This window comes from Lactuca serriola, chromosome 5 (assembly GCF_051521515.1).
Source record: "Lactuca serriola cultivar US96UC23 chromosome 5, Lser_US96UC23_V15, whole genome shotgun sequence".
In the NCBI taxonomy this organism is placed as follows: domain Eukaryota; kingdom Viridiplantae; phylum Streptophyta; class Magnoliopsida; order Asterales; family Asteraceae; genus Lactuca; species Lactuca serriola.
The window spans coordinates 37,986,083-38,005,378 of NC_136412.1; the positions used below are offsets into that span (position 1 = coordinate 37,986,083).

A 19,296-nucleotide genomic window follows, 5' to 3' on the forward strand; every position below is an offset into this window, starting at 1 on the left:
ATTTTTGCATGTGATAGTTGGGATTTCTGGTGAGTCAGCAGTAAGAGATTTGCAAGATTTCGGCAGTTACAAGGTGAGTTATCCTCATTGTACTCAAGGGTCTAAGGCACCAAGGCCGGCCCTTTGAATTGTTGTTTAGAGCTTGTTATGTTGTGTGATGTTATGCTTGCTAGTATCCTGGTATATAGGATGATGATATGAGGATATGCCTTGTTAGCTTAGTATCCCAGAGGAATGGATAGTTAATAGATGGCTAGTTCTGTTGGATCAGCACCCTGGTAGTTGGCTAGCCGTTATGAGAATAGACCTGTAGTTGGTCTTGCCTTATGTACGCTGGTAGGAGGTTACCTGCGGGTTATGTATGTTGAACAGTAGCAGAGGGTATTCCATCCCGGTAGGATGATAGGGCCCTAGTATGTTGGTTCTGTAGAGTGTTGTGTTGTTGCCTGTTATGTGTGCATTCTTGCTAGTGTAGATTGGCATTCCAACCCGATGGTTGTGGGCTAGGAGTATTCCATCCAGGTAGGGTGATTGGACTCATAGTAATTTGGCATTCCAACCCGATGGTTGTGGGCTAAGAGTATTCCATCCAGGTAGGATGATTGTACTCATAGTAGTTTGGCATTCCAACCCGATGGTTGAGGGACCTGGGGTATTCCATCCCAAGGGATGATTGGACACATAGTAGGAGTAGTTACTGTATGTTTAGGAAGTGGGGTATTCCAACCCGATGGTTGTGGGACAGGAGTATTCCATCCCGGTAGGATGATCAGACTCATGGTATGTTGACATTCCAACCTGATGGTTGAGGGGCCTGGGGTGTTCCATCCTGAGGGATGATTGGACCCATAGTAGTTATTACTGTACGTATAGGTGTATGGGCATTCCAACCCGATGGTTATGGGCCGAGAGTATCCCATCCCGGTAGGATGATTGGGCTCGTTGCATCTTGGCATTCCAACCCGATGGTTGAGGGCCAGGGGTATTTCGACCGGAAGGTTGTTTGGACCCGTAGTATGTTGTTCGCTGCTATATGCGTATGTTTATGTGTGTATGGGTACTTTGGGGGAAATTCACTAAGCTTTCGGGCTTACAGTTGTGGTTTATTGTTTCAGGTGCTTTAGGAGATTGTGGCTAGGCGAAGGCATGATCGTACCGCTCCTCGTGTTTTATGATTTATGTGATATGATTATGGGGGAATACTCTGATGTTTTAACTATTTTGAAAACAATTGTATGAACGTAATTGTTTTTGAATGAAATAAAATGTTTTCAATTGGTTAAAATTTTTGGTTGTTACATCCATGCAAACCGTAATGCACCATGACCTTTCATATTTCTTAGGCTCCATGGACTATCATCTTGGTGTTGGGTTTTGAGCATTCTAACACTCCTAAGGTGTACATGCAACCCTAAATACCTTGGATCTATGTTTTCTCTATTATACATTCAAACTTGAAATTTCCAAGATATTACCCTAAATAGCATACAAAACTTAGATACCTGGGTAATAAAACAAGTTAGTTGACATACCTTTTCTTGTAGCTTGTTGCTTGGAGCTTTAAGAGCTTTGTGCCCCAAGCATTGCACCTCAAATGGAATCACACAACACCACTGATAATTGGAATAACTAGAGAGAAGAACACTTTCTTCACAAATCGGCTAGCTGTCATGCATAAGCCTTAAGTGTCGATTTTAGGAACCACGGGGTTTCTTATGTAGTGTAGTGGAATTAGGGTTACACCATGCAAGCCTTAATTTCCATGCCTTTCCACGTTCCTCATGCTCCATGGGTTTTAACCTCCATGGAGTATCCATGGGTCACAACATGGGTTTAGCCCATCATGAAGAACTATGGATCCTAAGCCCACTTTATAAGAACGAATGATTTACCAAATCAATCCCCATTTATTTAATTAGTCTGTTTTGATCACAAAATTAATTCCAAACTAATTCTTGATCAATACTAATTAAATAATATGATTTTATATTAATATATTAGAGCTTATAATATATTAACAAATCATAAATATCCTCTTCTCACAAAAGTCTATCCAAATTGTTCTGATGCCATGCAACCAAAATGGACCATGCTACTTTCGGGTCAAATACATACCAATAATAGTTATGGGCTTAAACACCTAATCCAACTGTCTCCCACTTGGATAAGTCTAATAACTATTATTACAAGCATGACTCCAACCCGACTAGCAATCGTTGCTCTTAAAAGTCGTTGTCGAACTCTGATCTAGTCAATGATGTGTCCATTAGATAAGGGATCATATATTCCTCCATTCTAGATATCATATGGACTGATACATGTATTATAATCATTTGTTTCCTGATTTTCGATTTATGACGACTGACTAATTGAACGAATCGAATCAGTACAAGCCCGATGTCATCACTAAATCATCGAGGGGCCCACAAATATCGCTTTTATCCACATAGGGTAAAAGGAACAGATAAACTCCAACCCAAATGCTCGCTTGTACTTATATTGCCATATTTATACATAGTTTTAGGCAATATTGATCTACATTTTATTTAAAATTTTGGTTATTTGCACAGAATTATGGTACTTATAAGGATAAATTGTTATGTGCAGCCAAATAGAAGTATTTTCAAAGAAAGGGACCAGAAGTGAGAATACTTGGAACTTTGGGGGGCTTAAAGAAAAGAAGAACGAAAAAACACCCAAAAGACGTACTCACGACGTGAACAGTTCACGGTTCACGACGTGAGTAGAGAGTTTTAGAAGATAAGCATCCGGGTGAAGGAATCCTTGTCGAACACGATTATCTCGAGTTCACGACGTGAGACGGGAAATTTAAAGATATTATAAATACCTTTGCCCATTACGATTGGGGAGACTTTTGGCAAAAGGAAGAGGTTCCAGGAGGCGATTTACAGCAGAAGTAAGGTTCTGGAAAAAGCGTTTTCAACACCAAAAGAGTAAAAGTCCATAATATGTTTACTTGTTTGATACTTATGAACATGTTTTCTTATTTGAGTTGTGTTTATGTGTTAGTTGCTACTATGAGCAGCTGAATCTAGCTACTCTTATCTAGCTAGATGAAGCTTCTAACTTATGAATAGCATAATTTTATATGGATTTATTTAGTTGGTGAATTGCTTGTGTTTGATTTATTGTTACCTAGCATGCTTATGTTGTTGATTTAGTTGCTTAAATTCATGTTATGTGTAGTTTAGTGACCATTAACTGCATGAACTTGATAACCTAGTAATTTAGTGAACATTGAATTGCTAGAGCTAGGATCAACCAAATTCTTAGTTAGTAATTGAAGTAATTAACTTTGCTGTGCTAGAGAACATAGATTATGACCATAATTGTGTTCGCATGATAAATCTTACATAACATATTCATAAACATAATTGGTTCTGTGTTTAATTGTGTGTGACCATACATAGTTTTACATGAATTAATTAACTATTGGTAAATTTAGACCTAAATTACTAATATAATAACAACGAACTTAATAATCCATAATTATTAGCTAGCCATAAGGACGAAGTGGATTCGAACTAGATAAGAGTGTTTTTAATTATTGATTGAATTTGAGTTAAGTTAGTATGATCTTGCAAAATCAGATAAAACCCCTTTTAGCTTGTTAATAATTAGATTAATTTAGTAGTAAATAGATTAATTAATACCGTTCCCTGTGATCGACACCCGACTTACCCAAGCTATACTATAATCTGACTAGGTATACTGCCTACAAGTGCATAGTTAGTCTAAGTTTGTTAAGTTATAAATATTAAAATTAGTGGGTACTTCCCTGCACATCAAGTTCTTGGCGCCGTTGCCGGGGAACGACTTAGTTAATTATTAGTTTGTTTGCTCTAATTTAATTGATCCTTTTTGTAGGATAAAACCTGCAAGAAGTTACTTTTCTGTTTTAATTTTTTTTTCTGCATTACAGGACTCACGACGTGGATCTTAAAGATTCACGACGTGAGAACTGAAGTCCTTAGTTTTGTTTATTTCAGTTGATTTTTCTTAGTTTAGTTTTACATTTTATCTTTTTGTCTTATTTCAGGAGTTCATGACTAGAGGTTCTAACGCACCTTTGGTACCACCACTTGAAGATCCCGAGTCTACACTTCACAAAAAGAAGGATAAGAGCGTGAAAGAAGATCAAACACCATAGAAGACAGCTTTACAAGAATTCAAATCAGTGTTCTCAAAGAAGTCAGGGAAGAAAACGGAGGAGTCCAGTTCATCTTCAAAGAACAAGAGCAAGTTTGAACACTTAGATCAAATACCCGTCCAAGCTGAGTCCGAATACGATACCGAGCCTGAATTTGAATTACATACAAGTGAACCCGAGAACAAGTTGGAGAACGAAATGGCAAACATTTATGAGATGGCCATGGGGGACTACAAGAAGCGCATTCGAGATGACGTGGGGACGGGTTTAGTACATCCTACGATTCCTGCCAATGCCACATTCGAGTTAAAGGGACATATCCTTACTGCACTTAAGGATATCCCATTCTACGGGAAGGATCACGAGGATGCTTTCAAACATTTAGACGAGGTGAACGATATTGCGGATTATTTTAATACTCCCAATATCCCAAGGGAGACAGCTTTGCTAAGGATGCTACCAGTCGCTTTCAAGGGAGCAGCAAAAGACTGGTTGAAGGCACTTCCACCTGGTACAATCACCACATGGGACCAATTGCATGAGAGATTTCTAGATCAGTTTTGTCCACCCTCCGAAATCTCTAAACTCAAGAAGGCAATTGCCAACTTTGAGCAAAATCCGGGGGAGTCATTATACGAGGCCTGGGAACGCTAAAAGGGGTTCTTAAGGAATTGTCCTCAACATGACCTCAATATTCAGCAAGAGATGTCGATATTGTATGATGGGGTGAATGTCATGACTAGACAACTCCTTGATTCGCAAGGACCACTAACGAAAAAGAACCCAAATGAGGCCAAGGAGCTGATTAAAGAGTTTCAAGGCACTCTCGCGAGTATCACAACCCAGGGCGTGATGGAATAAAAGGCAGTGGAGGTACACAAACTGAAGAGATGGCTGCTGTGATGGCAATGCTTAACACTATGGATAGGAGGTTGACGCAATTAGACCAATCAATTCATGCAATCCGAGTTGGTTGTGAGAGATGTAGTGGCCCACACTTGACAAAGGATTGCAATATGGATGAATTTGGAAACAAGAAAGCTCAAGTATGCTACTCAAGTGGGGACAAATATGATGAAGATTGGAGAAAACCAAAGAAAGAGTGGCTGCCTTACGAAGAATACAAGAAGCAAAAAGAAGAGAAATTTAGGAAAACTGGCCGGGGCTTCTACCAAAGAGAGCAACCACTAGTTGAGAAGAAATCAAAATTAGAGACCATGTTGATGAAATTCATGGAAGCTTCAGAAAAAAGACATGATGCTATTGACACTGCAATGGAAGAACAAAGAGCTATAATGAAGAATCATCACACAGTGATGATAGATCAGCAAGGATTAATAAAGAATCAGCAAGCCTCCATCAATAACCTTGAAGTACAACCTAGTCAACTTACCACTTTGGTTAATGAGAAGATATTCCTGAAAAATACTGAAAACAAAACCCAATCTCACGTAATGGCCATAGATATTGAAGAAGAGGCAATTTCTGAGTTCCTAGAAGCCTTAGAAGTGGAGCCACATCAGCCCGATCCAAAGCCAAAGAAGCCAAAGCTCGAAATTGAAGAATCTGCTGGAATACCTAGTTCACGTCGTGAGCCCGCAATGATCACGTCGTGGGCTCGGTCTGAACAGAAGAAATCCGTCTATGTTCTAGCTTATAAATCACCTTTACCATTCCTGTCTAGAGCTAATCTCACTCCACTGGAGAGAGAACATCTGGAGTTTATCAAGCAATTGAAGGGTATTCCTATCAATACTCCTTTTATTGATTCACTTGCAAAAGTTTCAGAATATGCTAAGTTCCTACAAGACTTTTTAGACACTCGTCAGCAATTAAAGGAGAATTCTAAGGTGATTTTAAGTGAGCAAAGCTCAAAAGCTGTGTTGGGAGAGGTACCTAAGAAGATGGGGGATCCTGGACGACTCACTCTCCCATGTGAGTTTGGGAATAATATGAAGGTTTATGCTTTAGCCGATTCTAGGGCTAGCATAAATTTGATGCCTTATTCGTTTTATCAAAAATTAAATATTCAGAAGTTGAAGGCTACAAAGATGACTATTCACATGGTGAACCGTTCAGTGACACAACCCCGGGGCATTGTGGAAGATATTCTCATGAAAATTGGGAAATTTGTTTTTCCAATAGACTTTGTTGTTTTAGATATGAAAGAAGACCCCAATGTACCGATTATTCTTGGTCGCCCGTTACTAAACACTGTTGGAGCTCTGGTTGATATATGCGAGTCCAAGCTCCCCTTGAGAGTTGGGGATGAGAAGGAAATTTTTGGAATAGAATGTAACAACCCGATATTTTGAGATGATAAAATGTAACGACAGTCAAATTTAAGCCAAAACTTAACTTTCCTAAAATCATATTTGGGTTAAATAAAGTGGTAGGACTCGTATCAAGGTTTTCGTACATATAAAGAACACTAAAATCCGAGTTATAACGAAGAAGTTATGACCAATCAAAAATTCACGGCAAGAACCGGCAACGCTGGTAGACGTAAAACGCAAAGTTTCGATACAATAATTTTTAGCCTTAGGTATCTAAACGAAAGTCGTAGATTACGTTAAACCGTGATCATGCATAAAAAGAACGCCCAAATCTGACTTCGTATGAGGAAGTTATGATTTTGCGAAGTTTCTAACCTAGCAGTAGACAGCTAAAAACTCGAAACAGAGATCGAGCGATCTTTAGCCGACACAACCTAAACAAAAGTTGGAGAGCCCGACAATAGGAGTATAACAATAAAAAGTCTGACGAAAACGGACTTCGGATAAAGAAGTTACGGATTTTTAACGAAGTTAACGTGTCCCGACCTATTAATTAAAATATAATTAAAAATAAATCAAAATTAGCCGATGGAGTCTAAATGAAAGTTGTAGAGTATTTTCTCACCTTCGTGTGGGTATAAAGAACGTCAAAAACGGAGCTCGTATGCGAAAGTTACGCATTTTAGAAGTTCTTGGCACGCACTTCAAAGTCTTATCCGAAGGAGTACGCCCTGCGTACCCTCGTACGCCCCGCGTACTCGGATACAAGGCTCCGGATCAGCCACGACGACCAGACGCTTCGACCGAGGATGCGGTAAGCAGTGACGCAAACGAACGCCCCGCGTAACGAGGACCTCCAGCCTCTATAAATAGATTGCGAGGGTGCCGGCTATTTTCACACAAATGCTTCAATTCTCTCTCATTTTCGCCTCGTTTTTCGTGCCGACAACATCCCGACTTCCCGGTTTCATATCCAAGCCCCGACGAAAGTCCGAAGCCCCGAGATTCCCGAAAATCTCGTCACTTACCGGTCGAGGTGCCGCCCGGGAAAATCTCGTTTTCTTCAAATCACGCGCCTTCATCGGTGAGTTCATACCCCTATAATCTACATTTTTTGTGTTATCAATATTGTTTTAATATACACTTTTGAGGGGGGGAATACAAGTAAACACACGATTATTATCGTGTGTAACTCAAAGATTCACTAAATACTCATTTTTATCAAGTAAATCATATGTGATTCACAACCATTATGTGGAATCTTTCATACGGAAAACATAACACGATATCGTCTGATATATATATATATATATATATATATATCGAAATTAAATATGTTGTTATACGTATACGAATCAAACAGTTTATTTATACCTCGAGTTTAAGTGTTCATTAGGTCACCACAAAAAGTTACACATTTCATAACAAGTGAACATTACACTAGGGTTACTATACAAACGAAACGAACTTTTGGAAAAACTATAATAGTTTACGACAAACATTTATACATGATAAAAACTTTTTATCAAACTGTCTTACATACTTTATGATTCCTTTCAAACGCTGTTAGAATCATGTTACTAACAAAGGTCTTCCTATATTTAAAACTGTTCTTATCAAACAAACTGCTTTCAAATCATTTTATAAACTGACATCAAGTCATCATTTCTTATTTATTAGACTTTTCAAAGGTTTTACAAAACTTCTTTTATATCTTTGTGCTTTCCTATATATGTATACTTATATAAGTAATGTTTGAAGGACTTAGGACGGCTAGCTCGCTTTATTTCCTTTTCCTCGTTGGGATGTGGCCTTAGGGCATCGGTTATTCGTCCGAATGTCGTCTAAATATTAGTTATATATATATATATATATATGTACATATATAGACATAAAAGTTTCCGTCAGTTGGTTCAGTACCTTTGAGTAGCAAAGGCACATTTCGAATTATACACACACATTATCAATAACTATAATAGGTATAGTTAAGACATACTATTTACCATTCCAAGTACCAGGAGTTATACAAGATTCAGTCTATTCATGAGTCAATACAAATACATTACATACTATGCGAAGAGATACAATTATATACGATTAAAAAGGCATACAATCTTAAGACATACAATGACAGAAGCATACAACTTCAAGACATACCATTTCAAGGAATACAATTACATGAGATAGTATACTAGATATTCATAACATTTTATATACTACAAGTACCATATCAAGAAGGTATATTCATATACAAAAACAAAATGGGCTTTCATACGTAAATCTATTTAATACTAAGAATTGTGAGACATTTCAGCTTCACGTACGTTCGAGTATGCATTTTAAGTCCTGTATTATAAACCATAATCCCTTGGAGGGGGAGCGTGATGCTTGTGTATAGATCTATACGGGATTGACAATCCCGCACCTAAACTGTTAGCTACAGTTAGACCGGCAGGTCTAGGGTGACAAATGTCATAACATTCCAACGCCTGAAGAACGTTGTTACAGGCCATCAATGTCAATAGCATGGTTATAAAACTCACATGGAGTATTAAAAACACGTTGATTTACGGAGTTATCATATACCTTAGCAGTTATAACTGTACACAAATCTACTGTTTTAGACATGAATAATATCATGGTAGTACATCTTTGGGTCTTTTGAACTACCACCCACTTATAAACAAATATTGGATTTCTGAAGCAATTATTCAAAACAGTCGAGTCTTGGTAGAAGACTACAATTTATACTAGTAGAAAATATGGGATTTTCTAAGGTTTTCAAACATTTACAATTACTTGCAAACATGTTCGTTGGTACAAACTTTCCTTCATACATCTACAGGTTTTCTTTACAGCTTTACAAATCAAAGTCACATAAATACTTATGAACTCACCAGCATTATTGCTGATACTCGCTTTCAAAATAACTTGTATTCCCAGGATACGGATAGACAGGTACGACTACCAGATTCTGTGAAGACGGAGAAATCAAGACTCGTCTTTTATTTTTGAACATTCATTTTGTAGAATTATACTATGAAAGAACTCAAATGTAATTAAATTATACTATTAATGCAATGGATGATGTTGTTGCTTTGTTTACTACTTTGCATTGTTGTGATACATTACATGACGTCCTCCGCCCCAGAACGTTTCCGCCGTTCTCGGTTTTGGGGTGTGACAGATTGGTATCAGAGCATTGTTTATAGTGAATCAAGTATATCAACCCATAAAAGATATACGAACTATAAATACAATAGGGATTAAAATACTCTGATAAAGAGATTATACTTTTAAAATAATAAAATACTTAAGTAAGTATACGTGCCTGCATACATACTAAAATCAGTACCACTAGGACGGAACAAAAGTATTACGATTGTTGGGCAACACAAGTAGACTTAGAGACATATAGTCAAAACTGGGGTGATATAGCCTGATCAACTATATTTTCCAAGGGTCGACTAGCATGTGCCTAAGTGTGGTTGTGAGTTGCAACAAGTCTAAAAACTTACCCACAACACCACAATGGGAACAATAGAACGTAAACCTAAAATACTATAGGAGTATTTTGTGTATTCTATAAACTACTTATGTGTTAGATTCTTATACCCCAAATTACCGTATACATAACATAGCTGGACCCCATCCCCACGACAACTCGTACTTCCCGAACAAAGGCAGTGTTGGATAGTTTAAAGAAGAACCAGAGAATGATCATCCAATCCCTTTTGAATGATCACCATACTGAAGATCTTTCGGACGATGATAACTCTGAACTCGAGAAGGAGAACCTACCCCCGTTAACTTCCAATTCAAACCCTAACCCTCGTCTAGCCCTTCATGGCCCGACACTTCCTTGGGTAGTATGCCTAGAAACATGGAGCGCGGAGCAAGATCAACCTATGTCGTCAAAAGGAGGCCGAAGCTACTACCACTTAAGCGAAGGGAGCTCAGCAGACAAAGTTCTAACAATACTGATCCGCAGAGTTGATCAAAACGAAATTCAAGGCAGGACGACGCTCCATTATATCAAAGAAGTTAAATACCAATGCAAGAATGCACACCATCTACACCAATCATCTTGAAAACACTCGTGAGAGAACTAAGAGAGACCATGAGACCCTGCTGCAAGCATTAGCTGAAACGCAAGCCGAAGTCATAAGAACTCCAACGGGTGTACGAAGGACACCTTCTTAATAATAATGGAACATTAATTGGCTAACTGAGAGTTCACCAGAAGGATGACCTCCTCCAGAAAGAAAGGCTTTGTTTCCCTACCTTGTTTAAATGGACTATTTTTTTGTCTATGCCCGATGCAGCATTTTCTATGAAACTATCTTGTAATGTAAGTACTTTTAGATGGGCCTTTATACTGCTAAAACCTTCCTACTCTGGATATGATATAAGACCTTCTTCAAAGTCAAATTTTTTTTCCTAAGCTATTTACATCATAAAGCATCGATGATATTGACAGTCGGCTAACTCCCGTGTCACCCTTGGTTCAAAAACCCTCATCATACCTTCATTAATATGCTTTAGTCAAGTCATTGGACTATAGTAATTTAACTCCGGAGGCATTTCCATGACTCTTCTAGTGGTGGGATCATGTTATCCACCAACCAGCGATACCTCAGCTTGAACGACAAACGTCTTGAAAGACCATTTTACAAACATACTTCTACTCTATACTATGATTGCATCATAGGGATGTAGATCAAACCATCATGAACATACTTCCAATCCGTACTAGGACTGCATCATAGGGACGTAGGTCAAACTTGCGAGAACATACTTTTACTCTTTACTTAAAGCAATCGAAGTACATCTAGAGTCAACCAGAATCACTCACAAAAATCTTTATCTTTCGTATTACAAAAATCATGTCGGCATCTGAAAGCGATCCGCTGAGCAACGAAAAACCCTATCCTCCATATCGATGCCGCTTCATTTCAAACTGCAGTAGCAGCTGCGGTGACAACTTTCCTTACGCACATCAACTCAGGCAAGATAAGCAGGACTGACAAAGAAGTCGAGAGTTTCGATGGTAATACCGAAATGGGAAAAACAACAAATGGCAACTCCTGTAGAACGCTTTAGGAAGCAGTTTCCAAGGTGGTGTAATGAGGAAGGCACTCGTTCCCACATAACACTGGCTAAACACCTCACTCCCGCCACCAAGTCTAAGTACTATCCAGTCATGCCACCAATGCGGGAGATAGGGCATGTCAAGAAGGATTGTCCTATAACATAGAACTCTGGCGCGGATGGTAGGATTCTCAGGGTCACAGCTGCAGGAGAACCTACTACGGACCCACGTTAATGTAATTTAGGCATTTCATTGTAATAGACTTATAAACCATCCAAAACTAGCACAATCAGAGTCTTATCCTTTGCGGGATCCCATCAGTATAGGGATGCTCGTACTGTGTATACTTGCCATTTATAGTATACCTTATTCACGGCAATAGACTTGTAGTAGTCTAAAGTACTGTAACTCTGTTGATGGTTGCACGGTTGTGTGTTGTCTGTAAACGTTTCATATTCAAATCTAATGTCTTTAAGTTTCCTTATGACTCCAACATTATCTTACGACTAGATACAATTGGATCCTCACAAAAACAGCTTCATACGTACATCTCCTTCTCCGAAAACGTCCTTCTAGCGAAACCATCATTCCAGAACACCGAAGTACCTATGTATAGAATACCTCATAGTTCTTTTCTTTTTCCAAATGAATCTCCGAAGTACCACTTGTACAGTACGTCAAGTTCAAAATCCAAAGGGTCTATACGGTTGAACTTCGCTGATGAACGTATACATAGGGGTGATATATAATCAAGGTTCTACAAGTTTGGAATTGACAATTCCACTTTAACTTCTTTTTCCTCGATGGGATGAGGGCTTAAAGAAGAATCATTTATTCGACTACCTTTTCAATCTTAATTATAAACGACTCGTATAACCGAGACTGTGATGGATGAACCAGGTATGAGTTCTACTATGAACTTCAGAACGGAGACTGCCCAAGACTGCAAGTGATCGTGCGTCCGTAAGAATAAACTTAGAAATACCTATCTTTTTCCCCTAATTCATGAGTAGTCATACTTCTTTTAGACCTTCACGACAGCTAATCCACCCCAAGGTTTCAACATCATGATCAGCAAGAGTTGGTTAAGTCTACATTGAACCGACATCAGGTGCTTTGATAAAGCAGTTCGTTCTAACCTCCCTAAAACAACGAAGCTCTAGTTATTTACAGCGACAAACCAAGTACGAACCCTCTCATCAAATTCGTGTATGCAAGATCAGAAATGCTTACGAAAGGAATATCATGTATTCCTTGCACACATCGCCGAGACGTGCCAAGAAGTGAAGGACATTCAGAACGTCCAAGAAGTACGCGGCTTTTCCCAACACCTTTCCGAAAGGACAACCGAGACTACCAACACGGCGTCAAGTCAAATTCAGAATCGACTTAGTTCCAGTAGCCAAATCACCTTATTGTCTAGCTCCAACCGAGGTTCAAGAACTTCCTAACGAACTTACAAACTCCTCAGAAGGGGATTCTTTAGGACAAGTTTCTCACTTGGAAGAGCACCGGATTCGTCTGTAAACAAGAAAGAGCGTTCCAAATGCTAAAGTAAGTCTGATGCACCGCACCAATATTATCCCTCCCAAAAAGGGGATAGAATATTGCATGGTGTAATGCGATACATATAACCAAGGGCTTGGTTGTATTATTATGCAAGGGGAAAGATCACTACCTATACCTCAAGACAGTTTAAGACCCAAAAACTTGATTGTTCAACACATGACCTTGATTCAGGAGCAGCGTTGATTGCTCTGAAGATCTGGAGACACTACTTGTAGGGTACAAGGTGTAATACTCTCACCGAACACGGAAACACACAACACACATTCGACAAGGAAAGGATATCATACCAGTGAAGTCAAACGAAAGAAGCAAAGTCGTATCCCATTAGTGAAAGATTCACTGGAATGCCAGGCGAAGACGAATGTTTGCTTAAGAACACGAGTATCAAATAGAACTCCAGTCCGTAGCATGATTGTTAATACTACTTAAAACTCGAATTTCGGGACGAAATTCCCTCTAACAGGGGGATGATGTAACAACCCGATATTTTGAGATGATAAAATGTAACGACAGTCAAATTTAAGACAAAACTTAACTTTCCTAAAATCATATTTGGGTTAAATAAAGTGGTAGGACTCGTATCAAGGTTTTCGTACATATAAAGAACACTAAAATCCGAGTTATAACAAAGAAGTTATGACCAATCAAAAATTCACGGCGAGAACTGGCAACGCTGGTAGACGTAAAACGCAAAGTTTCGATACAATAATTTTTAGCCTTAGGTATCTAAACGAAAGTCGTAGAACGCCCAAATCTGACTTCGTATGAGGAAGTTATGATTTTGCGAAGTTTCTAACCTAGCAGTAGACAGCTAAAAACTCGAAACAGAGATCGAGCGATCTTTAGCCGACACAACCTAAACAAAAGTTGGAGAGCCCGACAATAGGAGTATAACAATAAAAAGTCTGACGAAAACGGACTTCGGATAAAGAAGTTACGGATTTTTAACGAAGTTAACGTGTCCCGACCTATTAATTAAAATATAATTAAAAATAAAGTCAAAATTAGCCGACGGAGTCTAAATGAAAGTTGTAGAGTATTTTCTCACCTTCGTGTGGGTATAAAGAACGTCAAAAACGGAGCTCGTATGCGAAAGTTATGCATTTTAGAAGTTCTTGGCACGCACTTCAAAGTCTTATCCGAAGGAGTACGCCCTGCGTACCCTCGTACGCCCCGCGTACTCGGATACAAGGCTCCGGATCAGCCACGACGACCAGACGCTTCGACCGAGGATGCGGTAAGCAGTGACGCAAACGAACGCCCCGCGTACCGAGGACCTCCAGCCTCTATAAATAGATTGCGAGGGTGCCGGCTATTTTCACACAAATGCTTCAATTCTCTCTCATTTTCGCCTCGTTTTTCGTGTCGAAAACATCCCGACTTCCCGGTTTCATATCCAAGCCCCGACGAAAGTCCGAAGCCCCGAGATTCCCGAAAATCTCGTCACTTACCGGTCGAGGTGCCGCCCGGGAAAATCTCGTTTTCTTCAAATCACGCGCCTTCATCGGTGAGTTCATACCCCTATAATCTACATTTTTTGTGTTATCAATATTGTTTTAATATACACTTTTGAGGGGGGGAATACAAGTAAACACACGATTATTATCGTGTGTAACTCAAAGATTCACTAAATACTCATTTTTATCAAGTAAATCATATGTGATTCGCAACCATTATGTGGAATCTTTCATACGGAAAACATAACACGATATCGTCTGATATATATATATATATATATATATATATATATATATATATATATATATATATATATATCGAAATTAAATATGTTGTTATACGTATACGAATCAAACAGTTTATTTATACCTCGAGTTTAAGTGTTCATTAGGTCACCACAAAAAGTTACACATTTCATAACAAGTGAACATTACACTAGGGTTACTTTACAAACGAAACGAACTTTTGGAAAAACTATAATAGTTTACGACAAACATTTATACATGATAAAAACTCTTTATCAAACTGTCTTACATACTTTATGATTCCTTTCAAACGCTGTTAGAATCATGTTACTAACAAAGGTCTTCCTATATTTAAAACTGTTCTTATCAAACAAACTGCTTTCAAATCATTTTATAAACTGACATCAAGTCATCATTTCTTATTTATTAGACTTTTCAAAGGTTTTACAAAACTTCTTTTATATCTTTGTGCTTTCCTATATATGTATACTTATATAAGTAATGTTTGAAGGACTTAGGACGGCTAGCTCGCTTTATTTCCTTTTCCTCGTTGGGATGTGGCCTTAGGGCATCGGTTATTCGTCTGAATGTCGTCTAAATATTAGTTATATATATATGTGTACGTATATAGACATAAAAGTTTCCGTCAGTTGGTTCAGTACCTTTGAGTAGCAAAGGCACATTTCGAATTATACACACACATTATCAATAACTATAATAGGTATAGTTAAGACATACTATTTACCATTCCAAGTACCAGGAGTTATACAAGATTCAGTCTATTCATGAGTCAATACAAATACATTACATACTATGCGAAGAGATACAATTATATACGATTAAAAAGGCATACAATCTTAAGACATACAATTACAGAAGCATACAACTTCAAGACATACCATTTCAAGGAATACAATTACATGAGATAGTATACTAGATATTCATAACATTTTATATACTACAAGTACCATATCAAGAAGGTATATTCATATACAAAAACAAAATGGGCTTTCATACGTAAATCTATTTAATACTAAGAATTGTGAGACATTTCAGCTTCACGTATGTTCGAGTATGCATTTTAAGTCCTGTATTATAAACCATAATCCCTTGGAGGGGGAGCGTGATGCTTGCGTGTAGATCTATACGGGATTGACAATCCCGCACCTAAACTGTTAGCTACAGTTAGACCGGCAGGTCTGGGGTGACAAATGTCATAACATTCCAACGCGTGAAGAACGTTGTTACAGGCCATCAATGTCAATAGCATGGTTATAAAACTCACATGGAGTATTAAAAACACGTTGATTTACGGAGTTATCATATACCTTAGCAGTTATAACTGTACACAGATCTACTGTTTTAGACATGAATAATATCATGGTAGTACATCTTTGGGTCTTTTGAACTACCACCCACTTATAAACAAATATTGGATTTCTGAAGCAATTATTCAAAACAATCGAGTCTTGGTAGAAGACTACAATTTATACTAGTAGAAAATATGGGATTTTCTAAGGTTTTCAAACATTTACAATTACTTGCAAACATGTTCGTTGGTACAAACTTTCCTTCATACATCTATAGGTTTTCTTTACAGCTTTACAAATCAAAGTCACATAAATACTTATGAACTCACCAGCATTATTGCTGATACTCGCTTTCAAAATAACTTGTATTCCCAGGATACGGATAGACAGGTACGACTACCAGATTCTGTGAAGACGGAGAAATCAAGACTCGTCTTTTATTTTTGAACATTCATTTTGTAGAATTATACTATGAAAGAACTCAAATGTAATTAAAATTATACTATTAATGCAATGGATGATGTTGTTGCTTTGTTTACTACTTTGCATTGTTGTGATACATTACATGACGTCCTCCGCCCCAGAACGTTTCCGCCGTTCTCGGTTTTGGGGTGTGACATAGAAGATGGTTTCCAAGGGAATCATGCTCAAGAAGAGGTTTTCAACATTAATGAAGAAAATGAACTTGAAGAATTAGAGAAGCTCATGGAGGAAGAAATCAAAACAATTCAACAAGTTAAAAGAACAAAACCGAGAGCATCTGTTCCATTTTTAGTTGAAGTCATTGCCTACACGAATCCAACTTCTTGGGTGAGCAAGGAAGAGGATGAGATGTTGAGTGATGAAGAGGAGGTTACATCAAAAATAACAAGACCAATGGTAAAGGAAGAAAAGGATACTATGGAGTTTAATTATGAAGACAAGATAGAGACTAAAGGGACCAAACGCAAGCTTGATGGAGACGAGGTCAAGGCTAAAAAGTAAAATTCGAAAAAGGTGTATAAAAGACATGTCTAAGCTTACAATAGGTGTTTCACGGAGAAAAAGATCCTAGTGGTGGACTCTTCATATGATTCAACGTAAGAGGCATGGAGTCCAGCTCAAGACTCCTAAAAAAGAAGCGCTTCTCGGGAGGTAACCCGAGTTTGGTTTGCATTTTCTTTTTTTTCTTTTTAGTTTTTAGCATATTTTTTTCTTAGTTCTTAGGAAGTCGATCATGTCATCCGAATTATTATCTGCATAATAAATTACCAAGTAAGGAGTCATTAAAATCAAGCGGTAAAATTTATTGAATGTCTTACAAAATTAAATTTGGAGAAATTAATAAATCAGACGTACTTCACGTCGTGAACCATTACGGGTTCATGACGTGAATTCAGATGGAATATGGGCATGGTTATTTTATATGATAACTATATTTTTTTGTAAGCATGTCCACTTTTAGTAATGACCCAATATATGCCTTATCCCGCCTCCTATTTAATTGGCCCAATTTTAGAGTCCAGACAAAACTCACGACGTGAACCATTATGGATTCACGACGTGAATAGTAAACTACTCGGGACCACAAATTAAAGGATAAAGAATCAGTTTGACCAAAACACTTCCCCAACCTCATGAAGTGAAGATTGTTCTTTGGTCCCCCACCCGATTTTGGCATAGTTTTACTTAATTTAATCCTTTTGCTTACGTAATCTTCCTCACAAAGGTAAACATCTCTTATTTCTTTTGGTTAATTTTTACTAATTTGTTAATTTAGGGGCCAGGGTTTTTCATATATGTCAATGTCGAAATTTGGCCCAAATTGTGTTATTCATCCATCTTATGTTACTTGGTTGTGCTTAGAAATGGTTTATGAGCAAACCCTAACAACAAAGTTTAGTCCCGACTTTTGATTTTTGAGACCATTTCTCGTTGTGTATAGCGAACTCACGACGTGAGTTTCATATGACTCACGACGTGAGTCCGGTGCATCAACAAAGCTGTTATGTGGTTATCTAAAATAATGGATATTTGGTTTTGTGTTTGTTGCTTGTTTTTGCAGAAATGGGTTCTAGAAGGGAGGCACCTCTTGGGGTTGCGGGTTTACACCCGTTCTACAATTTTCCCACAACAATGTCCCGAGAAATCTTGACCCGGTGGACCAACAAATTAGGGTGGCTCTACAACCGAGAGATTGCAGTTGCTTCTGTAATCAATTGGATGCGGTTGAGGGAAGTCGGGCTCGTGGAAAGGCTGTCCCCATTTTTGAAAAAAATATTTATTGGAGATGGATATTTGTTCACTTGCTCGGGATGGCTTAACCTATTTCGGATCCAAGAGCGGGTGTATAAGGAGTTTTGTGTTGAGTTTTTCTCAACAGTGACATTCCAGGAGACTGTCCTAGACCCACATTGGCAGCAAGCTTTGGTATTCCGTTTAGGGGGTGAGTATCGGGAATGCAGTGTCGTTGAATTCGCTTGGAGGGTTGGAATATATGATCGTCAAGAGACAATGACGCCTAAATTTGGTATGTTCTTGAGCGAGGGAGCTATAGGGTACACGGATGGTGTCACTGGATATGCTTTCTGGCATAGTATTGCATCCGAGATTTTTAATTCCGGAGTGTCTCCGGAGAGTTGTATTCGGTCCCCTATCCACCGCTTACTCCACCATTTCATCACATTCTCCATTAATCATTGGAGGCATGGAGATAAAGTAACAAAGCAAAATCTATTCTTCTTATGGTGTATCTTGCATCCCGAAGTGTGTTGTAACATTCCTTATTTTTTGGCGTGTTTTCTGGCTGGGTCTGCTGCCAGTTCTCACCCCCGGAGCCCTATTTGTGGATGGCAATTTATTACGCATTTGGCCCACTCGTATCGTTTGCTTGTTCCTGATATTACTCATTCCATTAATTGTGTGGATGAGCATGAGTTTGGCATGGGGTATTTGGTGACGATGCGGGTTGTCAGAAACTTTGGGTCGCATTGGGGAATAGTACCTTCAGATGATGAGGGTAATGAGGGTGATGAGCAGCCTGATACACAACCAGAAAAACAACCACAACCATGACCTAGGAGAAGTAACGTGAGAGGAAGAGGAGAGAGAGGGCAGCCAATGCATCCACCCACACCCATGGTAGGATCGCACATTGGGAACGATATGGCTGAGTATTTTAACCAGCTATCTTTGA

At 38.5% G+C, this 19,296-nt stretch overlaps 1 non-coding gene across 1 annotated transcript; it reads right to left on the reverse strand.

Moving 5' to 3' along the window:
- Positions 1-4,753: 4,753 nt before the first annotated feature.
- LOC145055998 (small nucleolar RNA R71) lies at positions 4,754-4,860 on the reverse strand. The gene has a single exon (XR_013685540.1). It is a non-coding gene; the product is annotated as a small nucleolar RNA R71 (small nucleolar RNA).
- Positions 4,861-19,296: the final 14,436 nt, after the last annotated feature.